At 43.4% G+C, this 20,043-nt stretch overlaps 1 protein-coding gene and 1 long non-coding RNA gene across 4 annotated transcripts in view; one reads left to right on the top strand and one right to left on the bottom strand.

The window, feature by feature from the left end:
- Positions 1 to 20,043, top strand: part of Evl (Enah/Vasp-like) — a 145,769-nt gene that overhangs the window by 12,586 nt on the left and 113,140 nt on the right. The window lies entirely within an intron of this gene.
- The window catches only part of LOC121822482 (uncharacterized), a 63,341-nt gene continuing 54,101 nt past the window's right edge, over positions 10,804 to 20,043 (bottom strand). The window contains exon 9 of one of the 3 annotated variants that reach the window (XR_013044495.1): positions 10,804 to 11,023. This is a non-coding gene — a long non-coding RNA (uncharacterized LOC121822482). Of the gene's footprint in view, positions 11,024 to 14,827; positions 18,436 to 20,043 lie in introns of those variants that run through there. The other 2 variants (XR_013044494.1, XR_013044493.1) reach the window with 2 other exon arrangements.

A 20,043-nucleotide genomic window follows, 5' to 3' on the forward strand; every position in this document is an offset into this window, starting at 1 on the left:
AAAACCCAGTTGCTTTGGTTTTAGTTAATTCCAGATGTGGTCAAATTGACAACCAAGAATAGCCATCATCAACTCTTTGTCAGCTTGACACACAATCATGTCTCCTTATGTCATGCTTAATTTCCAAATGAAAATGATAGCCAGATCATAGTTACACTTGTGGTGGTTTGAATAGACTCATATATTTGAATGACTGGCCATTAGGGTGTGGCAGCTACTTGAGAGGGAGCAGGTGTGGCCTTGTTGGAGTGCATGTGGTCTTGTAGGAAATGTGTCACTGGGGTAGGCTTTGAGGTTTCAAAAGCTCAACCCAAAAAAAGGAAGAAAGAAGGGAAGAAAGAAAGGAAGGTAGGAAAAAAGGAAGGAAGAAAGGAAGAAAGAAAAAGAAAAAAACAAGTATGGTGTCCCACCCCTTTAGTGCCAGCACTTCTGAGGCAGAGGTGGGCAGATCTCTGAGTTCGAGGCCAGGCTGGTCTACATAGCTAGTTTCAGGACAGAATTACAAAGAGAAACCCTGTCTTCAAACAAATAAAAACCCAAGCCAGGTCCACTGGCTCCCTCTTCCTGCTACCTTCAGATCCAGTTGTAGAACTCTCAGCTACCATATCTGCCTGTGTGCCACCATACTCCTTGATAAGGATAATGGACTCTGAAAATATAAGCAAGCCCCAATTAAATGCTTTCTTTTTATGAGAGCTGCCGTGGTCATAGTGTCTCTTCATAGCAAGACAACTCTAAGACAACACCTAACATGATATAAACATCCAATATACAATTGCAAACGCATTATACATTTCAATAGGTGGCAGTGTCCCTTGAGGGACATTCTTTTAGTAGCTCAAACTTAAAAATAATAACCACTGATATTCTCTTAATTGATGTTACATTACATGATGAAGAAATTGAGGAAAGAAAACACAAATATCTGTACAAATAGATTTATAACAAAATATGACAGAAAAACTCAGGTTAATTATAATCCTTGTTTCTGGGCACATGGCCTTAGCTGGTATTCATAACTATCTTCCTCTACTACCCATTCTGTATTTTCTCTACCCTCAAGCACCTCAAGCAGATGTTGGCTCTTTTCCTGGAGGGTCAGTGCCCTTTGTCATCCTGCCTGGATTAGGTTGTTGTAGTTCCCCACTGACTTTAGTCACAGGACATGATAGCACAAGAGATGCCCTAAAGCAGTGGTTCTTAACCTGTGGGTAGCAACCCCTTTCACAGTGGTCATCCAGGACTATCAGGAAACACAAATATTTACATCGTGATTCCTAACACTAGCAATTTACACTTATAAAGTAGCAACAAAATAATTTTATGAGGCCCTGGGCGGTGGTGGTGCACACTTTTTTTTTTTTTTTTTTTTTAAGATTTATTTATTTATTATGTATACAGAAGAGGGTGCCAGATCTCATTACAGATGGTTGTGAGCCACCATGTGGTTGCTGGGAATTGAACTCAGGACCTCTGGAAGGGCAGTCAGTGCTCTTAACCTCTGAGCCATCTCTCCAGCCCCAGTGGTGCACACTTTTAATCCCAGCACTCGGGAGGCAGAGGCAGGTGGATCTCTGTGAGGAGTTCGAGGCTAGTCTGGTCTACAGAGTGAGTCCAGGAAAGGCTTCAAAGCTACACAAAGAAACCCTGTCTTTTTTTTTTTTTTTTTTTTTTTTTTTTGGTGATTGGGGTCACCACAACATGAGGAACTGTATTAAAGGGTCTAAACATTAGGAAGGTTAAGAACCATTCACTGCCCTAAAGGGTCTCCTGCACTCTAGACATAATCTCTTTCTCTATTGGAGAAGCAATCCAATTTCCCTGTGGTAATCTAGACCGATCAACCCTCCTAACACTGTTATTTCTTAAGTCCCAAGTGGCTAGTCGGGAGTCTGAGCTTCCAGTTCAATAGGATGTTCATTGTGGCCCCTAGCAGGAACATTCCCCACTCTGGAACCCAAACTTCTAGGCCAGCAGAACTTAAGGTTATAGGAACAGGAAGCAAAAATTTTTGTAGTGGGTCACTAGGGATGATAGTGAGTGGAACTATTCCCTTTTACACCCCTTGATTCCTGGATCTATGGATCCTGACTATATCTTGGACACTGATTCAAAGCATACATCACTTTCTGGAGAACCCTGCCCCAGCCCTCCAGGCTGCTGCCTCCTAATTGACTATGTAACTGTGTCTTCAAAAGACCATTCCATTTTTCTATCAGGCCAGCTGCTTGGGATGTTGGATATGGTAAGACCAGTGGATTCTATGATCATGGGCCCAACTGTCGTAATTCTCTGGCTGTGAAGCAAATTTCTTGGCTAGAAGCAATACTGTGTGGAATACTGTGACAGTGGATAAGGTATTCTGTAAGTCCATGATGGTAGTTTTGGCAGAAGCATTGTGTACAGGAAAGGCAAATCCATAACCAGAATAGCATCTACTCCAGTAGGGACAAAGCATTGTCCTTTCTACAGAAGAAGCGGTCCAGTGTACTCAACCTGCCACCAGGTCACTGACTAGTCATCCTGGGGAGTGGTGCCATATCTGGGGCTCAGTGTTGGGCTCTGCTGTTGGCAGATCTGGCACTCAGCAGCAGCTGTAGCCAGATCAGCCTTGGTGAGTGAAGTCTGTGTTGTCCAGCCCATATGTAACCTCTGTCTCTGCCACCATGGCCACTTTTTTTATTGGCCTATTGGACAATGACCAGAATGGCCTGAGAAAGAGGCTGACTGTCCACAGAATGGGTCATCTTATTTGATTATTGAATTGACATTGAATTTGATTATTGACTCCTCTGCTGAAGTCACCTTTGGTGAGCATTTAAACGGGACACAAGTATCTTTACATCCTTTGCCTGTTTGGAGAGATCTATCCATATACTTCTTCCCCAGATGTTTTTTTCACCAATATTCCAATCATGCTCTTTCCTAGTCTCTGACCATCCAGCCAACCCATTGGCTACAGCTCATGAGTCAGTGAGTAATCACACATCTGGCCACTTCTTCCAAACAGACTCTGATACCATGTGTGCTGCTCCAAGTTCTGCCCACTGTGAAGGTTTCCCTTTGCTGTTGTCTTTCAGAGTCGTCCCAGGAAGGAGTTGTAATGCTGCAGCTGTCTACTTCTGGGTGGTGCCTGCATGATGTGCAGAACCATCAGTAAATCAGGCCCTGGTCTTCTTGTCTTCAGTCAGTGATCACAGGGTATACCCTTTGAGGCTCTAGGTGCATGCTTGGTGGCAGATGGCTTTAAAAAAAATTTTTTTTTATTATTTTTATTAAGAAATTTTCTACTCACCCCACATACCACCCACAGATCCCACTTCCTCCCTCCTCCCACCCCCAAGTCCTCCCTCCCAAGCTACCCCCATTCCCACAGCCTCCAAATCAAGGTCTCCCATGGGGAGTCAGCAGAGCCTGGCACACCAAGCCGAGGTAGGTCCAAGCCCCTCCCTGCCACACCAAGGCTGCACAAGGTGCCATACTGCAGGCACCAGGCTCCCAAAAGCCTGCCCATGCACAGCAGGGATGGATCCCTGATCCCCCCGCCCAGGTGTCCCCCAAACAGTTCGGGCTAAACAACTGTCTCCCGTATCCAGAGAGCCTAGTCCAGTCTCATGAGGGCTTCATAGCCACTAGTCCATAGTTCATGGGTTTCCACCAGTGTGGTGGATCATCTCTGCATGTCTTCCCATCATGATCTCGACGTCCCCTGCCTGCAGAATCCCTCTTCTCTCCCATCGACTAGATTCCTGGAGCTTAGCCTGGCGCCTGGCTACGGATCCCTGCATCTGCCTCCATCAGTCACTAGATAAAGGCTCTATGATGACAGTTAGGGTATTCACTAGACCGGTCACCAGAGTAGACCAGTCCAGGCACCCCCTCAATCACTGCCAGCAGTCCAAGGTGGGGTCATCCCTGTGGATTCCTGAGAGCTTCCCCGGTACCCTGCCTCTTCCCACTCCTATGATGTCTTCATCTATAACGGTATCTCCTTCCCTGCCCTCCCACTGTCCCTGCTCCAGCTTGACCCTCCCATTTCCCTATATTCTCACCCCCCATTCCTTGCCCACCACCATTCCACCCCCACCGCCAACCCACTCATGCAGATCCCATCCACTTCTACTTTGCTGGGTGATCCCTGTGTCCCTCCCAGAATCCCTCCCTGTCAGCTAGCCTCTCTGGAGCTGTGGGCTGCAGTCTGGCCATCCCTTGCCCTACATCTAGTATCCGCTTATGAGTGAGTCAGTATGACGGTTTCTCAGAAAATTGGGAATCAATCTTCTTCAAGACCCAGCTATACCACTCTTGAGAATATACCCAAGGAATGCTCAATCTTACCACAAGGACACATGCTCAACTATTTTCATATCAGCATTATTTGTAATAGCCAGAACCTGGAAACAACCTAGATGCCCCTCAACTGAAGAATGAATAAAGAAAATATGGCACATATAAACAATGGAGTAATACTCAGCAGTAAAAAACAATGATATCATGAAATTTGCAGGCAAATGGATGGAACTAGAAAATATCATCCTGAGTGAGGTAACCCAGGCTCAGAAGGACAAACATGGTATATACTCACTCATAGGCAGATGGCTTTATAACGGGAGTAGAAAATAGGCATTTGGGTAACTTCTTGTGGTTTTCTTTTGCCTTCAGGACCTGCTCAGGCCCAATCACAGATATACCACTTCCATTTATTAATGGGTTGCTTCTGTGCACGTTCTACTTTATGACTTGGTGGGATACATAACACCCAGCTTATGATGGGCAGCTCAGGTCACATGATAATTTGGTGGCCCATTGCCAAACATTTAGTTTCCACTGAGGCCCAATAGCAGGTCAAGAACTGTCTCTCGCTAATTAGACTCCCGGCGCTCCACCCGGGGCCTAGGACAGATTCCTCAGTCCTTGGATGGGTTTTCTGGCACAACTATTAGGGTGTTTGGCCATCCCATCACCAGAGTAGGTCAGTCCCAGCTGTCTCTCGACCATTGCCAGCAGTCTTTTGTGGGGGTATCTTTGTGGATTTCTGTGGGCCTCTTTAGCATTTTGTTTCTTCCTTTTCTCATGTGGTCTTCATTTACCATGGTCTCCTATTCCTTGTTCTCCCTCTCTGTTCTTGATCCAGCTGGGATCTCCCACTCTCTTTCCCTCGCCCCTCGCCCTTCATTGCTCCCACTCATGTCCAGGTTGTTCATGTAGATCTCAGCCATTTCTCCGTCATTGGGCAATCCACGTGTCTTTCTTGGGGTCCTGTTTTCCAGGTAGCCTCACTGGTGATGTGAGTAGCAGTTCAGTCATCCTTGTTCCACATCTAGTATCCTCCTATGAGTAAGTACATACCATATTTGTCTTTCTGAGTCTGGGTTACCTCACTCAGGATGATTTTTTCTAGATCCATCCATTTGCCTGCAAACCTCATGATGTCATTTTTAGGGGAGGGTTTATATGAGCGAGAATTGTTGAAACCAAGGTTGGATAAAGCACAGGGACAAATAGCCAAACGAATGGAAACACATGAACTATGAACCAAAGGCTGAGGGGCCCACAACTGGATCAGGCCCTCTGAATAGGTGAGACAGTTGATTGGCTTGATCTGTTTGGGAGGCATATAGGCAGTGGTACCAGGTCCTGGGCTCATTGCATGAGTTAGCTGTTTGAAACCTGGGACTTATGCAGGGACACTTGGCTCAATCTGGGAGGAGGGGATTGGACCTGCCTGGACTGAGTCTATCAGGTTGATCTCAGTCCTCAGGGGAGGCTTTGCCTTGGAGGAGGTGGGAATAGGGAGTGGGCTGGGGGGAAGGGGAAGGGGGCAGGAAGGGGGAGAACAAGGGAATCTGTGGCTGTTATGTAGAACTGAACGGTATTGTAAAATAAAAAAAAAAAAGAACTGTCTCTCAAAGGGAGAATAGTTGTCTGCACGTGATGGTAGAGTCTGTACCACTGGGTCTGCTGGATCATATGGTCCAAGTGGCAGAGCAGCCCGCCCAGCAGCCCGGACCTGTTGAAGAACCTTCTTCTTCCAGGCCCTACCAAAAGCTAGCAGCTTTCTGAGTCACTTGGTATATGAGCCAGAGTAACACATCCAAATGAGGAATGTGCTGTCTCCAGAATCCAAATAAGCCCACTAATCACCATGCTTCTTTCTTGGTGGTGGGAGCAGCCAGGTACAATAACGTATTCTTCACCTTAGAAGGAATAACTACATGCCACATACCAGTGAACTCCTCAGAATTTCATTGAGGTAGAAGACCCTTGCATTTTTGGTTGGATTTATTTCCCATCCTTTGATCCACATTTGTGTTGCCAACAAGTCTAAAGTGGTTGCTACCTCCTGCCTACTTCATCCAATCAGCATAAAGTCATCAATATAGTGAACTAATGTGATATTTGGTGGAAGAAACAGATGATCAAGACTCCTTATAACTAAGTTATGACACAGGGCTAGAGAGTTAATATATCATTGAGGTGAAATGGTAAAGGTATACTGCAGGCCTTGCTAACTGAAAGCAAATTGCTTCTGGTGGTCTTTATGGACAGGTACTGAGAAAAAGGTACTTGCTATATCAATAGCCACATAGCATGTACCAGGAGATGTGTTAATCTGCTCAAATACCACCACATCTGGTACAGCAGCTGTAATTGGAATCACTACCTGATTGAGTTTTTGATAGTCACTCGCTATTCTCCATGATCCATCTGACTTCTGAACTGGTCAGACAGGAGAGTTAAAGGGAGATGTGCTGGGTACTGCCACCCCTGGATCTTTCAAGTCTGTGATGGTGGCACTGTTTCTGCCGTTCCTCCAGGGATGCCATACTGTTTTTGATTCACTAATTTCCTGGGCAGAGGTAACTCTAATAAAGGCTTCCATTTAGTCTTTCCAACCATAATAGCCCTCATTCCACAGGCCAGGGACTCAATGTGAGAATTCTGCCAATTTCTGAGTATATCTATCCCAATTATACACTCTAGGACTGGGGAAATAACCACAGGGTGAGTTCAGGGACCTACTGGACCTACTGTGAGTCAGACTTCAGCCAGAACTCCCTTAATCACCTGACCTCCATCAGCCCCTACTTTAACTGGAGGGCCACAGTGTTTCTTGGGGTCTCCCAGAATCAGCATCAACTCAGACCCAGTATCTAATAGACCCTGGAAATTCTGATTATTTCCCTCTCCCAGTGTACTGTTGTTACCTTTGTAAAAGGCCGTAGGTCTCTCTGGGGAAGGACTGGGAAAGGCTAACAGTAAAACCCTTAGGTATTTTGTCAAGGTCCTTCCTCAGGGGAAACCTGACTGTCTCTTCATTCAAGGGGGTCTGAGTCTGCAAACTGGCTCAAGTCTGGAAATTGATTCACAGATCAAGATTCCCTTTTACCACAATCCAATGGAGGCTTTCTTTCATTTGAGAGTTTTTCCACTTATAAAGATCAAACAAAAATACAGTAGCATTCTGTTTTTATTGTTATTTTGTTTTTGGTGTTTGGTTTTTTGAGACAGGGCTTCTCTGTGTAGCCCATGTAGCCCAGGCTGTCCTGGAACTCTGTAGACCAGCCTGGTTTCCATCTCAAAGATCTGCCTGCCTCTGCCTCCTTAATGCAGGGACAAAAGGCATGCAGCATTACCGGGTGCAGGAGCATTCTCATCTCTTTCATGCATGGAAACACCATGATTGATTGGCCAGTACCAAAGGTCCACACGAATCATGCTGCCCATTACGGGTTAGGACATTATGGACATTGCTTTGTCTATGCTGCCCATTACAATATGGACATTGCTTTGTCTATGCTGCCCATTACAATAGCCACACTCACCTTTCTTTAGTGATTCAGTGCTGCCACCTGGCCCAATTAAACTCATTGCATTTAATTCATCGAACCGAGAGCATCACTAAGGCCTGTCACAAAGAAAATTGTGACAACAGAGCTCTTCAACTGGCCTAGTGCCTCCTCACCTGTTTACATCTTATAGGGTTAGAGAAAGGCGTGTTTTCTGGGCCTTCCCAATGTGGAAGATTAGATTTTACACTGCGTACCCACTCTAGCATTGCATTTTCCCTGAGCCTTAACATCTTTTCGCCGACAATAAACTAAGGGACATCAGGCATCTCCAACCTTTTCAACAGACCATCTTTTGACAAATGCTTCAGCCAACCATTCAAACAACCTTTTTTTTTTTTTTTTTTGGTTTTTTTTTTGGTTTTTCAAGACAGGGTTTCTCTGTGTAGTTTTGGTGCCTGTCCTAGATCTCGCTCTGTAGACCAGGCTGGCCTCAAATTCACAGAGGTCTGCCTGGCTCTGCCTCCCAAGTGCTGGGATTAAAGGTGTGTGCCACCACCACCCAGCTCAAACAAACTTTTTGATACCTTTGTGGGTTTTTTTGTTTTGTGTTTTTTTTTTTTTTTTGTGTGTGTGTGTGTGTGTGTGTGAGATCTTACATTAATAAACCCAGAATCTCCATTCAGTGAGCCCATATCAATGAACTCAGCCTGATCTAGTTTTATGTTCCTTCCATTATCCCACACCCTTAAAATCCATTCCCTCACTTATTCCTTAGACTTCTGCTAGAATGAATTAGCAAACTCATTAAGCTCTTTAGTGTAGTACACCTTCTCATGGACTATACTTCCTACTTCCTTTCTAGGAGCCTGTTTAGCCTTCAGTCTGGTTTTAGGTCTAGAGGCAACTATTTTTGGACCTTGAGGGACATCAGTATTGCCTTGCCTGCTGTCTCCTTTAGAGAAAGTCACTGCTGGTTTAGCAGACAGTGAAGGAATAACTTCTTCAAAAGTGAAATAGACAGTGTTTCAGGACGTTGGGGTGTGAGTACATCTTTTGGTCAGGGTGGAGGGACTATTTCCTCAGGTGAGATAAACCCTGAGAATCTGAGGGTTTAAAGTTCCCAGCCTCAGTAGGGTCCTCCCACACATCCCCATCTCCAGTTACAGGATCCCATTCTTGACCAATTAATGCCCCTACTTTAAGCACCGACACCCACTGAGGCTGGGACTTGAATTTTCGCTGTAATTCAGGCAACCTTGTAATGAGGGCTTTGGTTTGATTTTCCACACCTTGAGCTCTGTGACTGCTGAAGAGAAGATTCTCTTCCAGAGCACACTTAGAAACCTTTAGACTGTTTATGCGAGTTCATCGTTGGCCTTCACCATATTCGGAGATGCTAGAAGTTAGTCCTTCTTTTCTTTTGTCAATTTATCCAGAGATGGTAGGAGCAACCAACTAGCATTGTTATTTTCCTTATTTTGCTACAAATAGTCAAAACTTTATATACAGACTCACCGAATCTGTTGCCTCTCTCAGTTGGAAAATCAGGATAATCAAATCATTTGTCTCCTTAAGTTAGTGAAAAAAAAATTACACACACACACACACACACACACACACATTTATTAATTAGAATGGCTTACAGGTTGTGGTGCAGCTCATCCATCAATGGCTGTTTACCAACAAATGGTTCAAGAATCCAGTAGTTATTTAGTCCACAGGGCTGGATATCTCAGCTGTTCCTCAGTATATGCTAGAACCCAACAAAGTAGGCTCCAATGCTAGTGAAGGAATGGACTTGCCAGGCAGAGCGAGGGCGAGTAGGCAAAGAGAGCAAACTTCCTTCTTCCATGTCTTTATATAGGCGGCCCGAAGAAGATGTGGCCCAGATTAAAGGTGGATCTTCACACCTCAAAAGATCTGGATTAAAAGTGGGTCTTCCCACTTCAAATGATTTAATTAAGAAAAACAAAACAAACCAAAACAAAACTAAAAACCCTCACACTGTACCCAGCCACTTGGGGTTTAGTTAATTCCAGATGTCAAGTTGAGATCCAAGAACAGCCATCACAAAAACCAAACAAGCAGAGAAGCATATTTAGCAAACCATACACGGGTACTGGAGAGATGACTGGTTAAGAACAGTAGCTCTCTTGCAGATAGATGGCCTGGGTTTGATTCACAGAACCCACATGACCAGTCACAATCACTGCTCACAATCATCTGTGATTCCACTTCCAGGGGATTCAGTGCCCTCTGCTGACCATCCTGGGCAATAAGCACTTGTGTGGTACACATACATACATATGGGAAAAGCACTCAAAATAAAGTGAATAAATCTAATTTTAAAAAGTGGCTTTAAAAGGGTAGATTCTACAAGGGTAGATTAATAAAGTCAAGAGTTCAGCAGCTCTCTGTTGATACTACAACAGAAATAGTTGAAAAGGCCCTCCCTACTCTCAGTCCTTAGGGATTTAATTAGTCTGTGGGCATGCATTCATTTGTTTGAGGTCTCCAGATACTTAAATGTGCAACCAGAATTGAGGACTACTGAGCTAGTCCTGAGGTCGAAACCATGCCTGATTCATCCGGCACTGTAGTCTCAGCACTTATCATCAGAGTAGCTCAAAAGTGGTTAAGTGCTCAATAAATACATGTTGAATGTTTCCTTAGTCCCTCAGTTTTCAGATACACAAGACTTCAGAGGCCATTTGCCTAGGGCTCTCAGGTTAACTGGCAAGTAGAGCAGTGAAGCCCAGATTTCTTGTCCTTCAGCTCTATTTTTTGGCAACTTTCCTTTGTACATATTTGCCTTCTCAGTTCTTATGTTGTTCAATGTTATGACGTCTACCCAGTTCCTACTCCACACTGAAGAGGGAGGAATGAGCCTTGGATGCTTAGAAAGCTAACTGTGTTGTAGCATCAGTCAGTATTGTGTGTCAGCCCACCTCTTAAGTCAAGTGGGAGTGGGACAGAGGAGAAGGAGGCGAAGAAACATGGTACTGAGAGTCACCGTGTTCTCTGCTGGGTATCAGGCTTTGAGCCTCTGACTTAGGTTACTCTTTCTTACGCTCTTTAAAAGATTTGTTTTTATTTTTAATTATGTACATGTACGTGTGTGCTGATGCCTGTGGAAGCCATAGGTGTCAGATCCTTCTGGAACTGGAGTTATAGGTGGTTGTGAGCCGTCCAGGATGGGTGCTGGAAACTGAACTTAGTCCTTGAATCCTCTGCAAGAAGAGAACACACTTAACTGCTGAGTCATCTCTCTAGCCCCTCCCCCCATTCTCTTTTCTTCCCTCCTTCCCCCATCTTTAATGGAGCTCTCCACCCCATTTCAGCAGCAATGCAATCAGATTTTTAGAATACTGACATTTGGGTTGTTTGTTTGTTTATTTATTTACTTAGTATTTTTGGTTTTTCGAGATAGAGTTTTTCTGTGTAACCCTAGCTGTCCTGGAACTCACTTTGTAGACCAGGCTGGCCTCACAGAGATCCACCTGTCTCTGTCTCCCAAGTGCTGGGACTAAAGGTGTGGATTGTTTATCTTAATTAGGATTCTCATGGCTTTCTATTGAGGTGATTGCAGGTCCATCTTCCCATATCCCAGTTGCTTTATCCAGTCTTGACTTGTGTATGCTCCCCAGAAAAACTCCAAAAATGGTGGGGATCAAGTAGGAAAAGCTATAATGAATTATAAAGGATTATAAGTATGGTAATATTATAATATATGGTAAGGAAATTGCCATCTGATTCAATTTGTGTGTGTGTGTGTGTGTGTGTCTGTCTTCTCTGAGATTGGAGGATTGGATTCTAGCAGTGATATATTCTGTTTGGACCAGTCTAATAACAACAAGAAAAGATTTAAGAAGAAAAAAATTGAAGGCATAAGAGGGAGGGTACAATGCAGAAAAGATTAACAGGACCAGAATTTAGAGAGATGGAAACCCGGGAAGATAAGGGAGACCTTTGGCACCATTTGTCCCTTTGAAGCAGTTGCCATTGACAAACTTTGTTACCTGAGGTCAGAGCTCCAGTCTGTTCTGTGGGACTGGGAAGATGATGGCATTCTTGTGTGCCAAGGAGGAAGAATGATAATAAAAGCCCCACTTCCCCCGAAGACTCTACTTAGAGGTAAAGTAAACCAGAAATAGATTGTCCCAGAAACCAAGAGGAGAGAGGCACCAGGAGCAGGCATCAAATCACTGGGTTATTCGTGCATTATGGAGAGTAAATGTGATGCACCTTTGCACGTTCACTGTGGCAGTCTCAGCACAGAGGTAAGAGCATGTGGTGTTTGTCCCTGCTGGGCACCTGTGAACAAGTGATTCTGCCACTTCTCCTCAGGTGTGTGTTCATGAGTGGGAGTGTTTCTACTTAATCCTATACCAGCTTCTTTTCAGGATGGGATGAGAAATGAGACCGAGAGTCACAGTCATTTAGAGCTTAAAGCCAGAAAAGCCCCTGGAGGTCAGTACCATGACCTTGTCTTATTTGTTTATTTATTTGGGCTGTGTGCAGGTGTGCACTTTCCATGGTATGCACGTGGAGGTCAGAAGACAACTTTCAGGAGTCAGTCGCCACCTTCTACCTTGTTGAAACAGTATCTCATTGTTTCTGATGTCTTGCATATTCCAGACTGGCTGGCCTGCAAGCTTCTGAGCACTACCACATCTGGCTTTTAATGTGGGTTCCAAGGATCAAACTGAGGCAATCAGCCTTGTAGCTAGTGCTTTCACCCACTGAGTCATCTTCCTGGACCTGACCTTGTAATTTTTTTACGTATGTGTGTACCCCTGTTGAGGTATGGATGTGGTGGTCAGAGGGCAGTTTTATGGAGTTAGTTCTCAGCATCCACCTTTACATGGTTCCGGCTGTCAAACTCAGATCATCAGACTTGCATGGCAAACACTTTTACCCACTTCACTGGCCTGCCTTGTGCATTTTATGTTTGAGACGGTGTACCTAGTAATTGTTTTCCGATATGTAAACACATGAGTATCTTATTGTACACAGTAAAAGTGACATAAATATTTTATGTAAAACTTCAGGAATATTGGCTACATGTAGTTTGCAGTTAGACCTCTGACGACTGTCAGTTTTGAGCATGTGTAGACTTCTTGCCATTCATCATAACAGCTGATTACACAGTATTTATATGGCATGAGATATTTGAAGCAACCCAGAGGTGATTTTAAACACATAGGAGGATGTGTAAATGCAAGACTATTTTATTTTGTTGTTACTATTATTTTAATGTTATTTATTTTCAAATTTTTATTTTATTCGTGTGTGTGTGTGTGTGTGTGTGTGTGTGTGTGTGTCTGTGTCTCTGTCTGTCTGTCTGTCTGTCTGTGTTGTCTGTGTATCTGTGCTGGTATCAGCAGGGGCCAGAAGAGGGCATTGAATTTCTTGAAGCTGGAGTTACAGGCAGTTCTGAGCTGCCTGACATGGATGCTGGGGTTTGAATTAGCATCTCCTGGAAGAGCAAGCAACAAGTGCTCTTAACCTCTGAGCCGTCTCTCTAGCCCCTACAGTGCTGTTTTATAAAAGAGATTTGGGGAGGGTAGCCTCTGTTCTGATTCTGCCCGTTGTAGTTGTCTTTTCAATATACTTGGGCAATTTCACTGAGTCTAGCTACTCAATCGCTTACCTCAAATTAGATTTTTTTTCTAAAGGTCTGTCCTTCACTGAGCTCAGATTTATCCAAGTCTTACTAGGTTAGAGTCTCACCAAGCAGGGTGGTACACACCTCTGTGATCCCTGAGGCAGAAAGGTAGTGAGTTTAAGGCCAGCCTGGCTTACATACAGTTTAAGGCTAGCTACAAAAGACCAATCTCAAAAAAAAAAAAACCAAAAAGAAAAAAAAGAAAAAGAAAAGAAAAGAAAAAAGAAAAAGAAAAAAAATTAAATCATGTAAAAGAAGACAAGCAATTTAGATTCTCTAACTTCGTGTTGAACATGGAAGAATTTGGGCCTGGCACATGAAAAACCCTGTGTACAAAATAGAACCACATCCGGTGTTGGAGCTAGTCTACCCATAGATAAAAATCAAATGTGTCCACTGGCCTGCTTCCTCCTGGCAGCTGAGATTGCCAACTGAGCAGCTCAAGGCTCTGTTGATAAACATTTTCTTTCCTGGGCAGAAGGGAATTGCTGTCCTTGATTTGTGTCACTAAGTGGAACAGAATTGTAAGCAACAGACTGATAGAGTCTCAGACAGGAGCAGCACTACAAAGGACCAGTTGGCCCCTTTGCAAAAGCAGGCAGTGATGTGTCTCTTGGTGTCATCTCTGGGCAATGAAGCAGTGTGACTGTCAGACTCACAGATGGGTCATCACTCATCAGACATGTGTTTTCACTAGGCTTCTTCCTGGGCCATGTGAGTAGAAGACATGGTCTTACATACATGCCGCTCAGACACATGCCTCAAGCCTGTCTCAAACTAGACTTCACTACCCTGACATTAATGAACAATTGTCAACAAGGGTACCAGAAACCATCAACATAGGTTTTAACAAATACAGGACAGCAGAATATCCACGTAACCTCAGACGCTTTTCCCTCAAACCATATACAAAGTGCAACTCAAAATGAATTGAAACCTAAATACAACATTTAAACATTTAAACCTCTAAAGAGCTGGGGATATACCAAGTGCTAAGAAGACTCTAGATTTAATTGCTGACTCCACAGTGCTAATGAGGGCTCTGTCACTCTGGGTATAAAGCCCTTATCACATGATTCACACATTTCTTTCCGCTGTTAGGGATTTTGGTCTCATTATTTGGATAATGCCATTTACAGCACTAACTTTTTTTTTTTTTTGAGACAGGGTTTCCCTGTGTAGCTTTGCGCCTTTCCTGGAGCTCACTTGGTAGCCCAGGCTGGCCTCGAACTCACAGAGATCCGCCTGCCTCTGCCTCCCGAGTGCTGGGATTAAAGGCGTGCGCCACCACGCCCGGCCCTACAGCACTAACTTTTAACATTGATAACACTCAGGTTGTGTTGTGTGTGTGTGTGTGTGTGTTTGTTGTGCAGTACTAGGATCAGACCCAAGGCCTTATACACACTGAGCAAGTGTCTGTCCTCTGTTTTCTTTTTGTTGTCTGGCACCAGCGATTAAACCCAGAGCTTTCTTCCACCATTCAAAGTGTGTGATGGGTTTCACGGTATGCACTTGTGCAGACATGACCACAGTTGAATCCTAGAGTGCTGTCAACATGCCGAGAGTCACTTGTGCTCACTAACTGCTGCTCCCCATTCTTACACAACCTCACCCTGAAACGTCTCATCTGCCTGCCATCTATGAATTCATCCACTCTACAAATGGAGTCATACAACAGATGGGTTTCTGACTGGCACCTTACACTGGGCACAGCATTTGTAAGGCTCATTCATGCTACCTCAGTTTCAGTATTTCATTCCCTTTTATCCCACCCATGGACATAGCACACTTTGCTGATTCATGTTTGGATTTTGTAATGTAAAATGACTCTTGTTAAAAGCACTGGCTGCTCTTACAGAGGACCTGGGTTTGATTTCCAGCACTCATCACATGGTGTCTCAGCAACCATCTGTAACTCTAGTTCCAGAAGATCCAACGCCTTCTTCTGGGCTCCATTAACACTGCACACATGTTGTACACATACATACATGCAGACAAAACACATATATACATAAAATAAACAAAATCTTAAAAAACAAAAAATAATTGAGCTTGCTACCATCCTCCCAGAATCTGAATGTATAGGGAGGCATACTTTGTAAGCAAAATAGGAAACAGGCTTGATGAACCACTTGGTTCCCTGTCTCCACATCCAGGGGGACATAGCATTCTGATTTCTTCCCATCCTTGTTTGTCTTCTACCATGGCACTAATTTAAGTCTGGTCAATATTATTCAGATGCTGTTCTGCATGTTGTTAAACATTAACATTCGAGTCCAAGGTAACACTCTTTTCCTGAGTGTTTTCAGGACATGTCTGTATCTGTCTGGATAGCTGTGATCCTTTAGCGTAGCTTGTGGCCTCTCACATGAGCCTCTTCAGATTAATTTCCTCATTATTACAAAGCCCCTCTTACATGTTGGTTATAGTCTTCCTGTTACTTAATGTATGATAATCCTGATTTGAGTGCCAGTTCTAAGAGATCAGTAGTCACATGTGGCCAGTGCCTGTCATCCATCCTTGTAGAATGTCCAGCCCTCTTGGACAGTGCAGTTTGCCTAGGTATTCGGTATAGTAAGCACTCAGCAGTTATTTATTGAATGACTGAATATAATCGCGGCTGTTGTCTATGACAGGAATCCACCCAACCTCTGCTTTTGTACTTCAGCATCCCCTGCCTGGATTGTGAGGCAGAGTATTGAATTACTAAGCCAGACCTAGGCATCTCTTCCTTCTTCATCTACTTGGCTGTTACTGACTTCTTTAAAATTTTTACAAATTAATCCATTTTGCATAATCCAAAAATAGTGCCCAAGAATTAGAAGATGACAGTCATTTCCCCAAATTGACTCTGTCCTAAGTTAAGCACTGCTCACATGAGCCTTACGCAACTTGGTCAGTGGGCTCTAGCATAGCAATGATTCTTCCACACAGTTGAATCTAGATGCAGTGTGACCAGGGCAGAATCAGACCTGCTCTTTCTGGCACCTGTGTCTGCCCAACTATAAAGTTCATAGCCAGCCCAAGTGTAGCAGTTAACACACTAGATGGCAAAAGTTATCCACTGAATGAACGTATGCTGATAAGCTGAACACTTAATATTTTTAATTATAAAATATTTATTTTATTTTTTTCTAAAGCTTAACACTTTCTAGGCTTTTTTGGAGGGGAACACTTTCTGTTGTTAAGTATATGGGCAAGTCAGTCCTGCTCATTTTTGCCCAAGATTACCTCCTGTCTCTCAACTGTTACAGTGCCTCTTTTCTCTTCTTGAATAAAAATACTTGACTGTTTTAGAAAACATAAAGATCCTGATCCCACTGCCAGGGCCCCCTCAAACAGACCAAACTACATAACTGTCTTCGATATGCAAAGGATTCCTAGTCTGGTCCCATGCAGGTTCCACAGCTGTCTGTGTAAAGTTCTCGAGTTCCTACAAGCTTAGTTCATTTGTCTTTGAAGATTTCCCCATCATAATCTTGACCCTCCTTGCTCATATAATCCCTCTTCCTTCTCTTTTACTGGCCTCCCAGAGTGCGGTCTGGTGCATGAGGTGACTTTCTGGAGCCCATTACCTATGGTGGGACGCCTTGCTCAGCCTTGATACAGTGGGGAGGGGCTTGGTCCTGTCCCAACTAAATGTACCAGGCTTTGCTGACTCCCCATGGGAGGCCTTACCCTTTTAGAGAAGGGGATGAGGGTGGTAGGGATGGGTGGGTAGGGGAATGGGAGGTGGGGAAAAGGCTGGAGGGTATCAGGAGAGATGAGGGGGAATCTGTGGTTGGTATGTAAAATGAATAAAAATATTTCTTAAATAAGAAAAAAAAGAAAATGTAAAGAACATGGATAAGAAAGAATAGAAGGAAAATTGATCGGCCTCCTGTTGTCAGAGGTAGCTGCTGCTGACTTACTGCTATGTGCCCTGTTTCCTCTGGTTACATGTGTTAAAAAGTGTCATGGACTTATTTTTATACAATGTATCATGTTTAATTGTATGCTTTTATCGTTTAATTTAAAAATTGAGATTTAGTTACATCTAGTGAACATCTACTTTGAATTGAGCTCTGCTGCTCTCTGTCCATGTTATCTATCGTTGTTTCTATCAGTTCATCATACTTTTAACATTTAATTACAAAATAACATTTTTTATTGTGTGTGTGTGTGAATGCACGCATGCTCAGGTGCCATAGTATGCATTTGGAGGTCAGAAGACAACTTGTGGGAGTTTGTTCTCTCCTCTCACCATGTGAGACTCAAGGATTGAACTCAGGTTGCCAGGCTTGGTGGCAAGTATCTTTATCTACTGAGCCATCTAATTTACCCAATTTCCCCCCTTTTATTAAAAATAGATTATTTTCTCATGCAATATATCCTGATTACAGTTTCCCCTCCCTCTACTCCTCCAAGTCCCTCACTATCTCTCCTTCCATCCAGATCCACTCCCTTTCTATCTCTGTTAGAAAATAACAGGCTCCTAAGAGATAGTAATAAAACATAACAAAATAAAATATAAGATAAAAGAAAAAAACATCACATTGAAGTTGAACAAGGTAAACCAATGGAAGGAAAAGAGCCCCAAGAGAAGACACAAGAATCAGAGACCCACTTGTTCACACACTCAAGAGTCCCATAAAAACACTTAACTGAAAGCTGTAATACTTATGCAGAGGACCTGGTGCAGACCCATGTGGCCCTGTGCTTGCTGCATCAGTCTCTGTGAGTTCATGTGAGTTGATTTAGAGGACCTTGTTCTCCTGGTGTCCTGCATTCCTTCTGGCTTTTACACACTTTCCACCTCCTCTTCTGCAGGGTTCCCTGGGCTTTGAGGGGAGGGATTTGATGAAGATATCCCATTTAGAGCTGTGTGTTTCAAGGTATTTCACTCTCTGCATAATGTCTGGCGTGGGTCTCTGTATTTGTTCCCACTTGCTGCAGGAGGAAGCTTCTCTGATGATGGCTGAGCAAGGCTGTGATCTGTGAGTATAGCAGAATATCATTAGGAGTCATTTTATGTCTTTTTTTTTTTTTTTAAAAGTAGATTGTTAGTATTTGGTTTTACCCTATCTAGTCTCTGGTTTGTGGTTACCCAAGAAGTGTCAGGTAGGGGTTCCATCTTGTAGAGTGGGCCAACATTAGTTGCTTACTCCCACAAGTTTTGTGCCACCATTGTCCTAGCATATTTTACAGGCAGGACAGCATTGTAGATCAAAGGTTTTGTGGGTGGGTTGGTGTTTACATTTCTCTTTTGGTAGCCTGAAGAATACCTGTACCAAAGACACTAGAACATTCTATGTAGGCACCAGCTTGACCTCTCCATGTTAAATGAGTTCTGTGGGTGTTGTCTTTGGCAATGGGGCCCTGCTGTCAGTTTGTGGAGAACAACCAATTGTCTTGGCAACAGCCTGGGTTGTTTGAAGATTTCCTATGGTCATCAACTCAATTGGATGTGACTCAGTCCTGGTACTGAAGCTTAGTTTGATGACAAGAGGCAGCCAGTTGGGGCTCCATCTCCTTAATTATTTAGAGATTTCATAGGATTACCTTCATGTATTTTAGAAAGTTTCCACTGTCCTAGGTTTCCATACCACCCCTCAAATGCCTCTTAATTCTAGCTGCCTATCTCCACATTCCCTCTACCAACTGCATCTCCCTTCTCCCTCCCCACCTGATCTTTCCATTCCTGTACATATAAGTGAATGCATACCATATTTATCTTTCTGGATTTGAGTTACTTCATTCAGGATGGTATTTTCTAGTTCCATCCATTTGCCTGCAAATTTCATGATGTGACTTTTTTTTTTTTTAACAGCTGAGTAATACTGTATTGTATAAACATACACATTGTCTTTATCCATTCTTCTTTTGAGGGACATTTAGGTTGTTTCCAAGTGTCCTTGTGATAGGATGAAGTGTCCTTTGGGTATATACCCACAAGTGGTGTAGCTGGATCCTGTGGTAGATTGATTCCAGTCCTTCTGAGGAACTGCCACTCTGATTTCCATAGTGATTGTACAAGTTTGCCGTCTCACCAGCAATGAATGAGTTTTCCTCTTATTCCACATCTTCAGCATGAGCTGTCACTCGTATTATTGATCTTAGCCATTCTGACAGGGTTAAAATAGAATCTCAAAATAGTTTTGATTTGCATTTCCCTGATGACTAAGATGTTGAACATTTTTAAGTGTTTCTTAGCCATTTGAGTTTCTTGTATTGAGAATTCTCTGTTTAGATATGTACCCCGTTTTTTAATTGGATTATTTTGTTTTTTGATATCTCGTTTCTTGAGTTCTTCATATATTTTAGATATTAGCCCTCTATTGGATGTGTAGTTGGTAAAAATCTTTTCCCATCTTGTAGGTTGCCACTTTGTCCTAAGGATGGTGTCCTTTGCCTTAAAGAAGCTTTTCAGTTTCATGAGGTCCCCTTTATTAATTGTTGATCTGAGTGCTTGTGATAACAGTGTTCTGTTCAGAAAGTCTCTTATGCCATGAGTTCAAGGCTATTCCTCATTTTGTCTTCTATCAGGTTCAGTGTATCTGGTTTTATGTTGAGGTCTTTGATCTGTTTTGAGTTGAGGGTTGT

The sequence above is a fragment of the Peromyscus maniculatus genome, chromosome 14 (genome assembly GCF_049852395.1).
Source record: "Peromyscus maniculatus bairdii isolate BWxNUB_F1_BW_parent chromosome 14, HU_Pman_BW_mat_3.1, whole genome shotgun sequence".
Classification (NCBI taxonomy): Eukaryota; Metazoa; Chordata; class Mammalia; order Rodentia; family Cricetidae; genus Peromyscus; species Peromyscus maniculatus.